Source organism: Gossypium hirsutum, chromosome A11, assembly GCF_007990345.1.
Source record: "Gossypium hirsutum isolate 1008001.06 chromosome A11, Gossypium_hirsutum_v2.1, whole genome shotgun sequence".
NCBI lineage: Eukaryota > Viridiplantae > Streptophyta > Magnoliopsida > Malvales > Malvaceae > Gossypium > Gossypium hirsutum.
The window spans coordinates 102,979,862-102,996,430 of NC_053434.1; positions in this window are offsets into that span (position 1 = coordinate 102,979,862).

Sequence of the window (16,569 nt, forward strand, 5' to 3'; positions counted from 1 at the left end):
AGTTTGCCTTTACGGCCAAATCTGAGTATCTTTTTCCAAGGTGAAACTTTAAGAAATACTTTGTCTCCCACCTGATACTCAATATCTCTTCGTTTTAAATCCGCGTACGACTTCTGATGATCTGAGGCTGCCTTCAGACTTTCGCGAATTATTTTTACTTTCTGCTCAGCATCTTTAATCAAATCAACTCCGAAAATTTTACTTTCACCGAGCTCGGTCCAAAACAACGGTGTACGGCATTTACGACCGTACAAAGCCTCGTAAGGTGCCATCTTAATGCTTGATTGAAAACTATTATTGTAAGCGAATTCAATCAAAGGTAAATACCGTTCCCATGAACCACTAAACTCAAGGATGCAACATCTCAACATATCCTCAAGTATCTGAATTATTCGTTCGGATTGACCATCAGTCTGGGGATGAAAAGCGGTGCTAAAATGCAACTTGGTACCCAAAGCTTCTTGCAATTTCTTCCAAAATCGCGAGGTGAATCTCGGATCTCTATCCGACACAATAGAAATAGGTACCCCGTGTAATCTTATAATCTGAGAAACATACAATTCAGCTAGTTTATCCAGTGAATAATCCGTACGTACGGGAATAAAATGAGTCGACTTAGTCAGTCTATCAACAACAACCCAAATCGCATCTTTCTTACTTGCCGACAATGGCAACCCAGATACAAAATCCATCGTGACTCGATCCCATTTCCATTCAGGTATCATGATCGGCTGAAGCAAACCTGTAGGCACTTGGTGTTCCACTTTCACTTGTTGACATATTAAACACCTCGAAACAAAATCGGAAATGTCTCGTTTCATACCATGCCACCAAAACTGACGTCTCAGATCGTTGTACATTTTCGTACTCCCCGAGTGAATTGACATTAGGCTACAATGAGCTTCATTCAGAATCATCGAAATAAGTTCTGAATTTCTTGGAACACACAAACGACTTCGGAACCTCAAACAATCGTCATTGTCAATTTGAAACTCTGATTCCATATTCAAAACACATTCAGCCCGTTTTGCAACCAATTCATTATCGACTTTCTGAGCTTCACGAATTTGATGAATCAACAATGGTTTGGCCTTTAATTCAGCTACTAACACATTGTCGGATAGAACAGACAGGTGTACATTCATCGCTCGTAAAGCAAACAGTGATTTACGACTTAAAGCATCCGCAACCACATTAGCCTTTCCCGGGTGATAGTCAATGATAAGCTCATAATCTTTCAACAATTCAAGCCAACGCCTTTGTCGCAGATTCAAGTCTCTTTGAGTCATCAAATATTTGAGACTTTTGTGATCCGAATATACATGGCACTTCTCCCCGAATAAGTAATGTCGCCATATTTTCAAGGCGAATACGATGGCAGCCAGTTCGAGATCATGGGTTGGATAATTTTTCTCATGTGGCTTCAATTGTCTCGACGCATAAGCTACAACTCGACCTTCTTGCATCAATACACAACCCAACCCAAGTAAGGATGCATCACTGTAAATGACAAACTCCTTGCCTGATTCGGGCTGCACTAGTACTGGAGCTTCAGTCAAATAAGTTTTCAATTGATCAAAACTTTTCTGACATTTTTCTGTCCATTCAAACTTAACATCTTTCTGAAGTAGTTTCGTTATTGGTGTGGCTATCATCGAGAAACCCTTTACAAACCGTCTGTAGTAACTGGCAAGTCCCAAAAAGCTCCAAACCTCAGTAATATTTCTCGGAGGCTTCCAGTTAAGTATGGCTGAAATTTTGCTCGGATCAACTCGAATACCCGATGCAGATACCACATGTCCTAAAAAGCTAACTTCTCTCAACCAGAACTCTCATTTACTGAACTTAGCATATAACTGCTTATCTCGTAAAATCTGCAACACTAATCTCAGGTGCTCAGCATGTTCGGTTTCATTTTCCGAATAGACCAAAATATCATCGATAAACAAAACTACAAACCGATCCAAATACGGTCTGAAGATCCGATTCATCAAATCCATAAATACCGCCGGGGCATTAGTGAGCCCAAACGGCATCACTAAAAACTCGTAGTGACCGTATCTCGTTCTGAAAGCAGTTTTGGGTATATCCGAATCTCGAATTCGCAGCTGATAATAACCCGATCTCAAATCTATCTTTGAAAACACTGAGGCTCCCTTTAGTTGATTAAACAAATCATCAATACGCGGTAACGGATATTTATTCTTTATTGTCACTTTATTCAGCTGACGATAGTCGATGCACAACCTCATGGTTCCGTCCTTCTTTTTCACAAACAATACTGGTGCACCCCAAGGCGAGAAACTCGGTCGAGCGAAACCTTTATCCATCAACTCTTGCAACTGAGTTTTCAATTCTTTCAATTCCGTTAGTGCCATACGATACGGAGCTATCGAAATCGGTGTAGTCCCAGGTACAAGTTCGATGCCAAACTCTACCTCCCGAACAGGTGGTAACCCCGGTAATTCTTCGGGAAAAACATCCGAATATTCACAAACCACTTGTACCGATTCAAGTCTCTTTTCTGACTCTTTATTATCAAGTACGTATGCAAGGTACGCTTTACACCCCTTTCTCACATATTTTTGAGCTAACATCGAGGATATTATTGTTGGCAATCCATTCAAAACAGTAGACTCAACTCAGATTATCTCATTATTTGCACACCTCAAATCAATAGTCTTGCTTTTGCAATTCACAACTGCATCATGTATGCTCAACCAGTCCAAACCGAGAATAACATCAAATTCATCAAATGGTAAAAGCATCAAATCAGCCAGAAAATAGGAACCTCGGATTACTAGGGGACATTTCTTACACACTTTGTCAACAAGTACATAACGACCCAAAGGATTCGACACTCTAATAACGAACTCAGTAGACTCAACAGGTAAAGTCTTACTGGATGCTAAAGTCTCACATACATAAGAATGAGTAGACCCAGGGTCAGTCAAAGCAATCACATTAGTATCAAAGATAGTGAAAGTACCGGTAATAACATCAGGCGAAGAAGCATCCTCGCGTGCACGTATAGCATAAGCTCTAGGAGGAGCACGAGCCTCAGATCTGGTTGTAGCGTCTCTAGATCCTCTCTGACCGCCACTAGGATTTCCCGTATTTCTAGATGGTCTACCTTGAGCAGTAGTAGCACCCGGTTTCCCACTCTGATTTACATTCTGTTCAGACAATCTCGGGCAATCTTTAATAAAGTGGTCAACTGATCCGCACTTGTAACAGGAGCGGTCATGGAATCTACAACTCCCCGAATGCCATTTACCACAATACTGGCACTCTATTCTGTCTAGACGATCATTTCCAACACTGGCGACCGAAGTGACTCGTGTACTCACAGGGGGTCGATCACGATCTCGTCTAGAAAAGCCCGAAGTGTCTCTAGATCGGCCTAAATCATCTCTAAATTTCTTCGATGACTGTTGAAAGGGCTTTCCCGAAGATCTCTTACGAAACTCCTTTGCTCCCATATCAACTTTTCTTTTCTCCTTACTGAGCTCTTCGGCTTTGCAAGCTCGCTCGACAAGTACTACAAATTCTCTGATTTCTAAAATGCCAACATACAGCTTTATATCATCGTTCAGTCCATCTTCGAAATGTTTACACATCACAGCTTCTGAAGAAATGCATTCTCGCGCGTACCGGCTAAGCCTTACAAACTTTCGTTCATAGTCAGTAACCGACATGGAACCTTGTTTAAGTTCAAGAAATTCTTTCCGTTTTTGATCAATGAATCTCTGGCTGATATACTTTTTTCGAAACTCGGTTTGGAAAAACTCCCAAGTTACTTGCTCTCTGGGCACAACAGAAACCAACGTATTCCACCAATAGTAGGCGGAATCACGTAGCAAGGAGATAGTACACTTTAGGCATTCATCGGGTGTGCAAGATAGTTCATCAAGTACCCGAATAGTGTTGTCCAACTAAAATTCAGCTTGCTCGGCATCGTCGCTGTCTGTAGCTTTAAATTCAGTAGCCCCGTGTTTTCGGATTCTATCAACTGGGGGCTTATTTAACCTTATCTGGTCAGTTACCGGAGGTATCGCAGGTGCAGGGTTGTATTAGTTGGGAATGGGGGTTGTGGAACAGCCGTATTAGTTCGAATGTATTGGTTGAACCAATCATTCATCACGCTATAAAAAGCCTGTCTAGCTTCATCATTCTGATTACTAGCAATAGGTTGAGAGTCCACCGACGCTGTCCCTTATGCGGGAGCAGGTGCTACACTCTCAAGATCATCAGCTACCGCGTGGTTGGGATCGGGATCCATTACTATAAATAAACACATTTTTAACTGTCAGAAATCTCCACACTATCAAATAAACACATAATGGCATGTATAGCTAGACCCGGACGTATTACGGTAGTCCTAGAATCGACTAAACCGTAGCTCTGATACCAATAAAATTGTAACGCCCCATACCCGAGACCGTTTCCGGAGTCGAACACGAGGTGTTAACGGACTTAATTCATTTATTTACACAGTTCATTTTAAAATTTCCAGACAAGCTGGCTAACTGCGTCACAGTCACCTCAAAAATCATATCTCGAGTTCCAAAACTCGAAAACTGATTCCATAAATTTTTCCTGAAACTAGACTCATATATCCATCTACAAATTTTTTTATAGAATTTTTGGTCGTGCCAATTAGTACAGTTTATTAGTTAAAGTCTCCCCTATTTTAGGGTTCGACTACTCTGACCTTCATGCATTACGACTTAGATATCTCCCTGTACAGGGCTCCAATATATATGCCGTTTGTTTCTAATGAAACTAGACTCAAAAGGAATCTGTACATATAAGGCATGACTTCTAATTATCTCTGGTTAATTTATGGTGAATTTCCAAAGTCAGAACAGGGGATCCAGTAATCGCTCTGGCCCTGTTTCACGAAAACTTGAACATCTCATAACATACTGCTCATATGGTAGTTTCGCTTCTTCCATATGAAAATAGACTCATCAAGATTAGATTACATAATTTATTCATTATTTAATTACATTTCTACTATTTTTAGTGATTTTTCAAACTCACATCACTGCTGCTGTCAGCATCTATTTTAAGGCAAATTTCACCTATTTCCTAGTTTCCATGATTCAACTAGCCATTTGACATACATAGCACCAAATATGATCGTGATTAACCATTCCAATGGCTAATCATTGCCAAGAAATTCCACACCTCTCATTAACCATATATATACAAAATGATTATAACGCTATGCTCAAAATATATAAGCCATTTTCGCATGGCCAACCGAATATATACATTACCAAAAGGTACTTAATTAACAACAAGGTCAGTCTTATACATGCCTCTATCAAAGTTCAACTAAAAGAGTACCAAAGGGGCTTAGATAGTGTGGACGACTTCGACTTTGACACTCCCGAGTCTGATAGCTGACGAACAAAATCTATAAAACAGAGAATTAAAGAAACAGAATAAGCATTTAATGCTTAGTAAGTTTGAGTAATGAAATTATTCACGACTAAAGTATAGCGTTCGTTTGACTAAATGAATAATTGCATATAAGCATGTTCTCAAAATCACACTTACTTCACGCTTCAACCATTATACTCATACACAGGGAATCAAACCTAACTAAAGGCCGGAAGTTCGTTAATCAATTGTGCGAATACTATTTAAAAGGAATCAACCTTTCTGATGCATATACGAAACATACCTTATCGTTTGGATTTTATGAGCGTATTAATTGAAATTATTACAGCAAGATCGCTCACTTCCAAACCCAAGTACCTTCGGGCTTTAGCCGGATATAGCAACTCGCACAAATGCCTTTGGGTCTTAGCCCGAATATAGTCACTAGCACAAATGCCTTCGGGACTTAGCCCGGATGTAGTCACTAGCACAAATGCCTTCGGGACTTAGCCCGGATGTAGTCACTAGCACAAATGCCTTCGGGACTTAGCCGGATATAGTAACTACTCGCACAAATGCCTTCGGGACTTAGCCCGGATATCATCCGAATAATCAAGCACATATATCAATAAATCATGACACATCTATATTTCATTTTCATAACTAGAATTCAAACACAAGACACTTATCAATCATTACCATTTTCGGCTCAATAGCCACATACAAAGAGCATGATTTTGATTTGCTTTATAACATGATCTCTATACGCATTCGGCTGCCCGTCATAAGTATAAACTAGTTACCTCAATATATAACTCAAATAGAATCATTACATCACCGTTTATTTGTTATGCTTATGTGTCATGACTTAAACAAATCATAAACTAAGTTCCATTACTCGAAAACTTACCTCGGATGTTGTCAAACGACTCCAACTGCTATTCAATTACTTTTTCCTTCCCTTTATCGGATTTAGTTCCCCTTTGCTCTTGAGCTTTTCCTAAACATCAACCAACCGAACATGAAGCAAGAGAATCCTCTTCTTCTTCCGTCCTCAAGTCACGGCAATGGAAGAGCATGGATGATACAACTTTGTTTTCATCACCCCTCCCTTTTCATTACTTTATTACTAACCTTTTATTTTATTATTTTTAACACAACACATTAACACAAAATGTTTATAATATGTTTTAATCCCATTGCATGGCCGGCCACTATCTAAAACTTGGGTAATTTGACATGCAAACCCATCACTTATACAACATGCATTAATAGGTCCTTATAGATTAACCTATCACATTTCAAAAGTGTCACACATAAGTCCTATTAACTAAATTCACATGCAATCGACTAAATCGAAGCTTAAAACTTTCACACATTCATATTCACATATTTTAGACAATAAATATCATATTCAATTACTTTGGTGACTCGGTTTAGCGGTCCCGAAACTGTTTTTCGACTAGGGTCAATTTAGGGCTGTCACATATATGACGTGGCATCCCTATTTCATAGATTCCTATGCAATGGTGATAAATAAAAAATAGGTGAGAGATTTGATTACAAAAGGGAAAACAAATATTAGGGGAGGAAAAGGCCGGAGAGAATTGGAAAATAAGAATGCAAGGAAAAGTAGATAAAAAAGCCAAAAATAGGAGTCAACATTAGATCAAATTGAGTCGAAAAATTTTAAGTTAATTGAGTCCATAAGTCCCATTTGAGAGACCTGTAATTACCTCAAATTTATTTAAATACAATATTAAATATTAAAATTTCTTTAATGTAATAAAAATATAAAACACTTATATAAGAAAAATATTAATAGTTAAGGACTTTTTAAAAAAAATATTTTAGCCCATAATATCTTTTTTAATTATTTGCATAACCCAACTATGAAGGAAAAATAATTTTATGCATTGATTGAATTTGACCATTTTTCAGCAAAATGATGAATTATTTTTTAATAAAAAAGTAGGAAGAAATACATAAATATGTTATCCATTGAATCTTAACCTTTTTAAAAAAGCAAAATCTGTTTAATTAATTTTTTTCTAAGATGCCAAACACCGCCCATGAAGGCGCCATAGGAGTAGGGCAGGTACTATTTTTTCATATAATAATTAAGATGGCGAGATATGCTTTAGAATCACATAATAAGCAAGCAATCATGGCTTGCATTTTAATAATTATATTATACTCTTCTAATCTTAAATTTGAAAATTTTAAAAATACTTTTAAATTCTACAATTTCATCTTTTTATATTTTTTAAATATATATTATATTGAATTGCATTTTCATAATATGCACTTCATTTTTACTAATTACATAATAATAAAATTAAATCTAAAATTTTAAATCTATATTCTCAAGCAAAGCATAAAAAGTTATAAAATACTCGGTTTTATTATATATAAAAATAAAATGAATAATTTTATATATTGAGGTCAGCTACTCCATAAATGTTTTTAAAAAAATTAAAAAAATATCCGCTTCACTTCGCTTCACTTCACCCCACTTTCACTGTTTAATTCAAATCTCTTTCAAATGAAATGGTATAATTCAAAATTTATCAAATAGTTCGGATTTTCTTACCTTAAATTTTACCCATGAAAACTTTTGGTTTGTAGGGTCTAGACTTATTCATAGGTTGGGGCTTGAAAGCTCGTCTGAAAAATGAACTTGAGTAAAATTTAAAGTCTATTTTTTATATGGATTGAACTTTAGGCAAGAATATTTTATTTGAATTCGGACCAATCCAACCCACATATATTATGTTATAAAAATAATTATATTAATTATGTATATTTATATTAAATAAAAATTAAAATCATTACTCAAAACCTAAAAAAGAAAAACTTACCTAATTAAATAACTCAATCCAAAATATGAAATTTTAAAATTTATATTTAATACATTAAAACATTTATTATATTTATGGTTGTGTTTTTAATATAAATAATTTTTAATGTATTAAAAAAATTTATTTTTGTATTTTTTGTGCATTTAAAGTATTATATTTTAAAATAAAAATTAATTTAAAAATTAATTATAAACGAATTAAATGGGATTGGAATTTAACTTTCTTAAATTGTGCTCAAACTAAAACCGAAATTGAAAAATTGATGTGGATGGGTTGGCAAGTGAATTTTATAATATCTCCTTTTGAGCCTTTTATTTAATAGACTTTCAAGGCTAAGGTTCCTCTTTCTTAGGATTCTAATTCTACCTCACTCCAATCACTAATCCTTTTGCTACTATAATGAAGACTGAAAAGCTCTCCCATCTTTAATGTTATCATTTTATGGAAACAAAAGTAATTCAGTGTCATCCGCCACACTTCCCAATATCCTGATAAGCTTAGGGAAAACACAGCCACCTTAGGATCAAGCTTAGAGATGCTTAGTTGAATGAAAAATGGAGAATGAGAGAAGAAAGTGAAAAACTGGAAAAAAAAAACATTTTGGGAATACACTTATTTATAGGCTGGGTCATTATTCTGAGGCATGATAATGCGTTCAAAAAATGAGAGGATTTAAAAAAATATATATGAGGTCTAAAATTTAGAATTAGATAAAATTTAATGTCCAATCAACTTTTGGGTAAAAAATTTTGAACCGAACCCAATTCAATCCGAATTTATTATGTTATAAAAATTCATTATATTAATTATATATGTTAAATAATTATTATATTTATTTGTGCTTTTAATAAAATAAAATATTTATTATATTTATGATAATGTTTTTTTAATATAAATATTTTTTAATGTGTTAGAAAACTTCTATTTTAGTGTTTTTAGTGCATTATATTTTTTAAAATAATTATTTTTAAATAAAAAATTATTAAATATGGAAAGGCCAAGTCAAACTTGAGTTTACCTTGCTTAAATTGGGTCAACTCAAGCTCAACTTAAAAATTGGTCTAGATATATTGTATGGGTCCAACCTGAACCCAATTTAACTTATGAACACCTCTAATTAAAAAAAAATAGGAGACATGTGAATGTTATTTCAAAATTATATATTTTTCAAATATTTTATTTTTTCTTTCATTTTTCAAGTCTGAAAAAACAAAAGTAATCTTTTTTCTAGTTTTTTCATCTCTCGAAAAGAAAAATTATAATTTCCTTCTAATTTTTACCCTTTTAAATTTTTTCCACCCTACTGAACAAAACCTTAAGACTTACGCAACACGTACGTTATACATGCCAGCTACTGCTTATTCAACGTTACAATTAAAACATAATAACTTTTCATAATATATTTTCTTTAGCCCATTGTATCAATAATTACAACTCCATTTGGTTAATATATATATTGAGCTTATACATATATAATATATGTTAAGCTTATAAATATATTATTAATAATTTCAGTTAATTAATTAATTCAATTAATGAATTAAATTAATCGATGATTGAACTTTTAAAAATTTTTAATTAATCTCCGATTAAATTAATTCAATTGTGTCAATTAATTTAATTTTAGTCGGAATATGGGAAGAGCAAATAAGTAAAACATTTCAATTCCCTTACCACACCTTTTGGCTCACTTTGAAATAAATAGTGAAAGGATAATTTTAGGTTTAGATAAAAATTATATTAATATATTATAAAAATATTTAAGTTGGATTTTTTCAATAAATTAAACAATTACAAATATAAAATATATGTTAATGGCTCAACCCTGATATGGTTTATTATTTCTCCAATTTGTGACTGTGTTTTGTGTGAAGAATTTTTTCTCCAATCCTGATGGCTTGTAGTATACCAATGTTTTTTTGTTGGAGTAAGTGTGTTGTTTCCAGTATAGTTTGATCGTTTTCCCATCTCTACTAGTCCAGCGTGGGTTTCCTAAGGTTCATTGTATGGGCTTTGGGCTTACGACCTCTTTTGCTTTTATGTATTCTGATCTTTTCTTGGCCTTTGGACCACCATTATAAAGGTATTTTCATTGTTAAACCCCCAAAAATAGCCATAGATGGTTTGGTATTTGATTTTTGAAAGAAAAACTATGAAGCCATTTGGCATGACCATTCTAATAGGGGTAGCCTCAAATGGTTATTCGGTGGTTTTGAAGAATAAGGTTGGATTATATGGTGAACCAAATAAAGTATTAGAATATTAATTGTGTAAGGTCTTGAAATTGGCATTAGAATTATTCAGGTTAATTAGTTGAATTAGTGGTTCGGTGAGACTGTTAAGTTTATTTTTGCGCTTTAGGATGAAAATGAGCCTGTTGATTCAGTAGTTAGCTTTTTGGTAACTTATTTTTGGTCTCGGGTTTGAGCCTATACGTATGCAATGTAAGAATTGTTTTTAGAATTTTTTTTCTAATTCTTTAAACTTTTTGTAATTTAATTTGAAGGGTTTTAACAAATCTAATATTATTATTTTATTTTGAAAATATATTTTAAAATAATAATAATAAATAAATCTGATTGGTTTATTAAAGAGTATTTTAAGTTATTTTACTTTAGTTATTTTATTATTATCACTATTAAAATTTAATTGAGGGAAAAGTGGGGAAGTTCTCTTCTTCTTTCCCACGTTGGTCACTTCTTTTCCTTTTGGCAAATTTAAAATTTTTGTTTTTTTGGATCATTAATTCTTCTTCTTGATTCTGTTGTTTGCTTGTTTTATTCTTTGAGTGCTATTGCTCATTAAATATAAGGGTTTTAGTATTTTGAGTTGTGCCTTTGATTTCAAGAATTTTTGGTTAATTGTTTTCCGTTTTTCAAGATCTCATTTGGGTTCTTGCCTTGTTCAATCAGGTTTTTAAGGGCGTAGGTATCATTGTAAGGATTCTATCAATTGTTTTGGAATTTTTTTTTGTTGCAAGCAAAACTTGCTTAGTTTTGCGTATTTGTGTAATTGAGTTTTCAGTTGAATTGTTGGTAACGAATCGGTCGATTCTTGGTGCTGTTAGTAGCGTATTTCAGGTGTGTTTCTGAAACTACTATAGTTAGGGATTGTTTTGATGTTGAAATTCACGGATTTTTGTCAATTCTGGTGTGGCCCTGTTTTGCAATTTTTGTTCTGTGTTTGTAAATTGACTCATTTTAGTTATTGGGTTATCCGACACTCGTTTAAGCCTCTGTAAGTGTGTTTGGAATACTGTTACTGATCGAGGGAAGTCTAATAAGAGAGTATTACTGTTTGATTTGAGATTCATTTATGGATTGCTTGATTTGATCATGTTATTTGCATAAATGTTAAATGTATTGTTTGATAATTAGAGATGTAAAATGTTGTTTCGAGCATGTCCAATTTTGATGTAGGCTAGTCCGAGCTATTTGTCAGTAAGGATAATGGTTAATTAAATTAGAAAAAAATAATTAAAATAATTTTATTCGTTTTTATAAACAGTTTGAATCTGCATTTGGGGGGTTTGGGATGTGTTTGAAGAGAAAGAAGTTTGATTTGGCTGTTATAGCAGTTCTACCACATTATTATAAATATATATGTCAACTTAGCTGTATATTTCTATTTGAGTGGCTTCGACCCACTACCGTGTTGTGTAGAGTGAATGGGCTTATTATAGCCCTTTGTGGTGTGCAGGTTGAATGGGCCTACTGTAGTCCAATTGTGGTGTGTAGAGTGGTCAGAGTGGTGTTTGGTTGGTTGAGTGAAAAATTTCTGTTTGTTGCATATTTTACGTATTCGATTCTATGTTTGTCTGTATTAACGTTGGGACATGTGTGGTAGACTATTGTAATTGTGTTATGTATGTTAATGGAGACTATTCGTATATTTGGTTACCGGTTTCTAGTATGACATCTATATTTACTTTTTCTGAAACTATTTTTGTTTCGTTACATCATCATTTTTCATTTTCTTAAGTTTCAGTCTCACACTGAGCTCGTGTAGCTCATCTCTTTTAGTTTCTCCCTTTCAAGTATTTTGCGAGGTTAGTTTGTGGACTCGGCATATCGAAGGTCTCAGAAGTTTTTTTTTTGTGTGTGTTGGTTCAATTTAAATAAGATTTCCATAAAATTAGTATAGTGATTTTTAATCAATTTGTAAGACGATTATAAAACTGTGGTATGGGTTATGGCTACTTGATTTGGTTTTAGGGATGAAATTCATTCTTAATTATAAAGATGATTTTTTTAGGCTTTATTTGTTTCATTGAAAATGGCTTTCGGAAAATTATTTCTAGAAAAGGACTATTTTTTTTATTTAGAAAAGCTAATATTTGCTGATGTTTAGTTGAATTTGTGTAAAATATTTTCTGTTATTTTACAGATTTCTTAAAAATATTTCATAAAGGTTGTTTTCAATGAAACAAACATATATTTGACAAAGAGTTTAAATGAAGTAGTGAATTGGTTACAAAATGATGTTAAGGTGAAATTAGTAAATAATGAATCTTCATGATGTTAAGGATTAAATTGTAAAGTTTGTAAAATTTATAATTGAAACAAGAGAAGTGATATGCATGAAAATCTGTTATGTGAAATAAGACATTATAATGAATTATTTGATTAAAATGCTTATATGGTGAAAAGTAAATTATATGACAATAGAGACTAAATTGAAAATTGTACAAAAGTTTAAGTGTGAAACAATTTGATATGTGAATAAGGAAATTATTATAAAAGTTTAATGAATGTGTTATGAGATGATGAAATATGCATAAATTATTGTAAAAGTGAAATTGTGGAAAAATATGGAATTTTTATATGATAAGGATTAAGTTGTTAAACTTAAGAAAATATGTGGATGAAATTATAGAAGTCAAATAAATAGACATTTGATATGTGAAAAAAGATATTGAGATAAATTATGTGATTAAAGTGTAACAAGAAAGAAAATTGATTTAATATGATTAATTATTTAATATTGAACTTTTATGACAAAAAAGGGACTAAAATTGAAAATTATTTGATAAATGAAGAATGTAGTAGAGAATATAACATCCCGGTACTTTGACCCGATGTTCGAGTTGGGCATGACGTTGCTATAGTGAACACAACCTTATTAGTTTGGAAAATGTCTTACAGAAAAAAAAATTGATAAGACATTTTACGAAAATAAGGGGGTAATTTTACATTGATCAGAACCTTTTACATTGATTATACAATTTTACATGAAATAAACATAGGAAAAGGCTAAAAATATTTTATGTAAAAACTTTTATGTTGAAACAAACGGATCAATAATCTTCTCTTAAACTTTTGAAAGACATGATTTTAAAGGATGCTTGTTAGGGTCAATTTAAGCCCGTCTCTAAATCTATTAGAAACAATTTTCAAACTTTTAGGAACGTTTTTAATTGTCCCTGAAACCTTTAAGTTTTATATTGAAACTTTTTAAATATTATGAATTAATTTTTATTTTAATTCATCATGATCATATAGATACTTCGTGTTGTATATATTTTTGGCATGAAAATAAATTTAGCTCCCTATATTTACATATTTTGTTATTTTGGTCCTCAACTTTTAAAATTTAGTCAAATTATTTTTTTAATGGAAAATTTGACTGAACTGTTAAAGTTTTAATGTCGTTGACGCGGTAGCTCACATCACATTTTATGTACACTTCACTGTTATCATGGATAAATTTTCTGACAGTTTTTATGAACATTTTTTAAATTTATTGATTCATAAAATATATTTTATTAATTTTTTTATGAATTATATATGGATTATTGCGTTAATGACCACATCAATGCTGTTAAAATTTTAATAATTTAGTCAATTTTTTCGTTAAAAAATAATTTAATTAAAATTTAAAGATTAAAGGTGAAAATGACTTGAAAAAAAATAAAAATAAAAATAAAAAAAATAAATGTTAGGAAAGTTTATGTATAAATATGTGCACGTGTAATAATGAAAATTTCAGGTGGACATGAATAAAGAAATTGTTGAGAATGTGAAAAGCATGTAATGGAAGCATAGGTAAAGAGAAGGTTATGTAGATAGTGTGACCTTAGCCATCAACTTTAATTTCAAAACAATTTTTCCTTCATAAACATTGAAGGAACTCCATTTTTGTCCAGAATGGGCTGGGCCTTCATTGGCTAGATTCAGAATGCCCCACTTCAGTTTGGGTCTTGAAAAGCTAACTACGCCATAATTTTTATATTTAAATTTGATTAGATTTATTATTATTTTTTCACATTTTTAAAATGCATAATTGTAAATTATGATACATTTTTCTTTCCACTTTCCATTTTAATTTGAAAGAATTGATTTTTACAACTTAAGATTAAAAATAATAATCTCTTATATATATATATATATATTTTTACTTTCCTTTCTAATTAAGTACACTTAAATTTTATTTTCTTTCCATTTTTTCACTATGAAAGGATGGAATTGAAAAATGAAAATAAAATAAATTTTGAGTATGCTCAGTAGGGAAGAAAAGTGAGGAAAAAATTAGAAGAGATGATAATTTTTCATCCTAATGCATAAAAACAAATCCTTTCAAATTTTAATGACGAGAGAAGAGAAAATGAGAGAAATATATATCTTACTTCAAAATTATGTATTTTTCAAATGTTTTATTTTCTTTCCTCTTAGTTTTCAACTTTACCAAGCAATAAATAGAACCATCATATTTTCCATCTTTCTATTTTTTCCATCGCTTCAATTTTCTATTTTTCTAATTTTCTTTCTACTCTACCAAGTAAAATTTAAAAAATGTGATGCCGTATATTAAATATTTTAATTAATTATTATTGAATTTTTTATTTATATTTAATTTTAGTTAACATTTAGAAAATTGGATCAATATTTAGATATGGATTTTAAAAATAGATTTGTGTAATATTAAACATACAAATGAAATAAGAAATTCATGGGTTTGTTGGACACCATTTTAGTAATGATTCGAAAGTTGTAAAGAATTTCTTTTTCGCATAATAATAAATTCAGGTATTTATCGTTTATATCTTTTATTAATTTGATCCTTAATTTTTTAAAAAAGTTGAATTTGATTATCAACCTTTTTAAAAAGAGTTGAATTGTTATTTTTTTAATAAAAATACTAACTAAAATGTTAAATATTTAGACATGGTAGGTAACCCTCATTGCAATTCACGTGTATTTTATGCAATTTTTTTAACTTTATATATATATATTTGAAATTTAACATTTTAAAATTTAGAATATTTTTATGAATTTTAAATTGTTCATTGATGTAACATGTAAGATTAATAGTGTCATATTAGTATGGAGTACATATGGACTGCCATGCAGGTTACAACACCAACATAGTTAAAAAAAATAATGTTTTAGATAATATTTCCATTAAGAAAAATGATTTGACTTTTTTTTGAAAAGTTAATAACAAAATTTAGTTAAAAAAAAGGAATAAGAGCTAAATTGGCAAAAGATGTTGATGTTGATGGCTAAATTTACGATTATGCCTTTTTTTTTTATATATCTTCTATGTCTGTTTTACAATCTATGTTCAAAGTTCATAGTTATATGATTGTCCCTCTCAACAATGTTGTCTCCAAATTTCGAACTTAAATTCTCTTCCAAGAATGCAATTTAACTTACCACTACACCCAATATTTATTAATAATTGTAAAGAATTTATGAATTTGACAAATTCATGTATTTTTATACTTTCCAAATATATAATACATTGAAGTTCAACTAATTTATTCATAATATTACATTTCATTCTTATAATTTATATAGCAAATAAAATCCAAATCTATATTTCCACGTTAATGTTCTCAAATGCCAAATTAAAATTTCTTTGAGAGAAAGTATAGGGATGATAGTACAGGTATAAATACATATTTGAGCAATTAAAAAGTAGAATCGAACTAAATATAAAATATAAATAAATTAGAGAGAAGAATAATCCGAACTAAACCTCACACATAACAATAACATATGGTGGGACTGAAGACCCACATATAATAATTATGAATGGTAGAACTTAAATTTAGATATACAAAATTCAGGATCTCAACCTTTGCCAATTGTATCAGCTGATTGAGCAAAATTAATTTTTTTAATGACTAACATATTTTGCATATCAAATATATAATTATGAAATTATTAATTGATTCTAGCACCTACATGGTTTCAGTTATTTTTAAAAAAAAAATCTAATTCGTTCCCAGATTAAAAAGAAAAACTAGGGTCAAATGAAATTCTGCTACATTCTCACTCTTTTTTAATCAAGTTCTATTAATTTGGTATAAGAG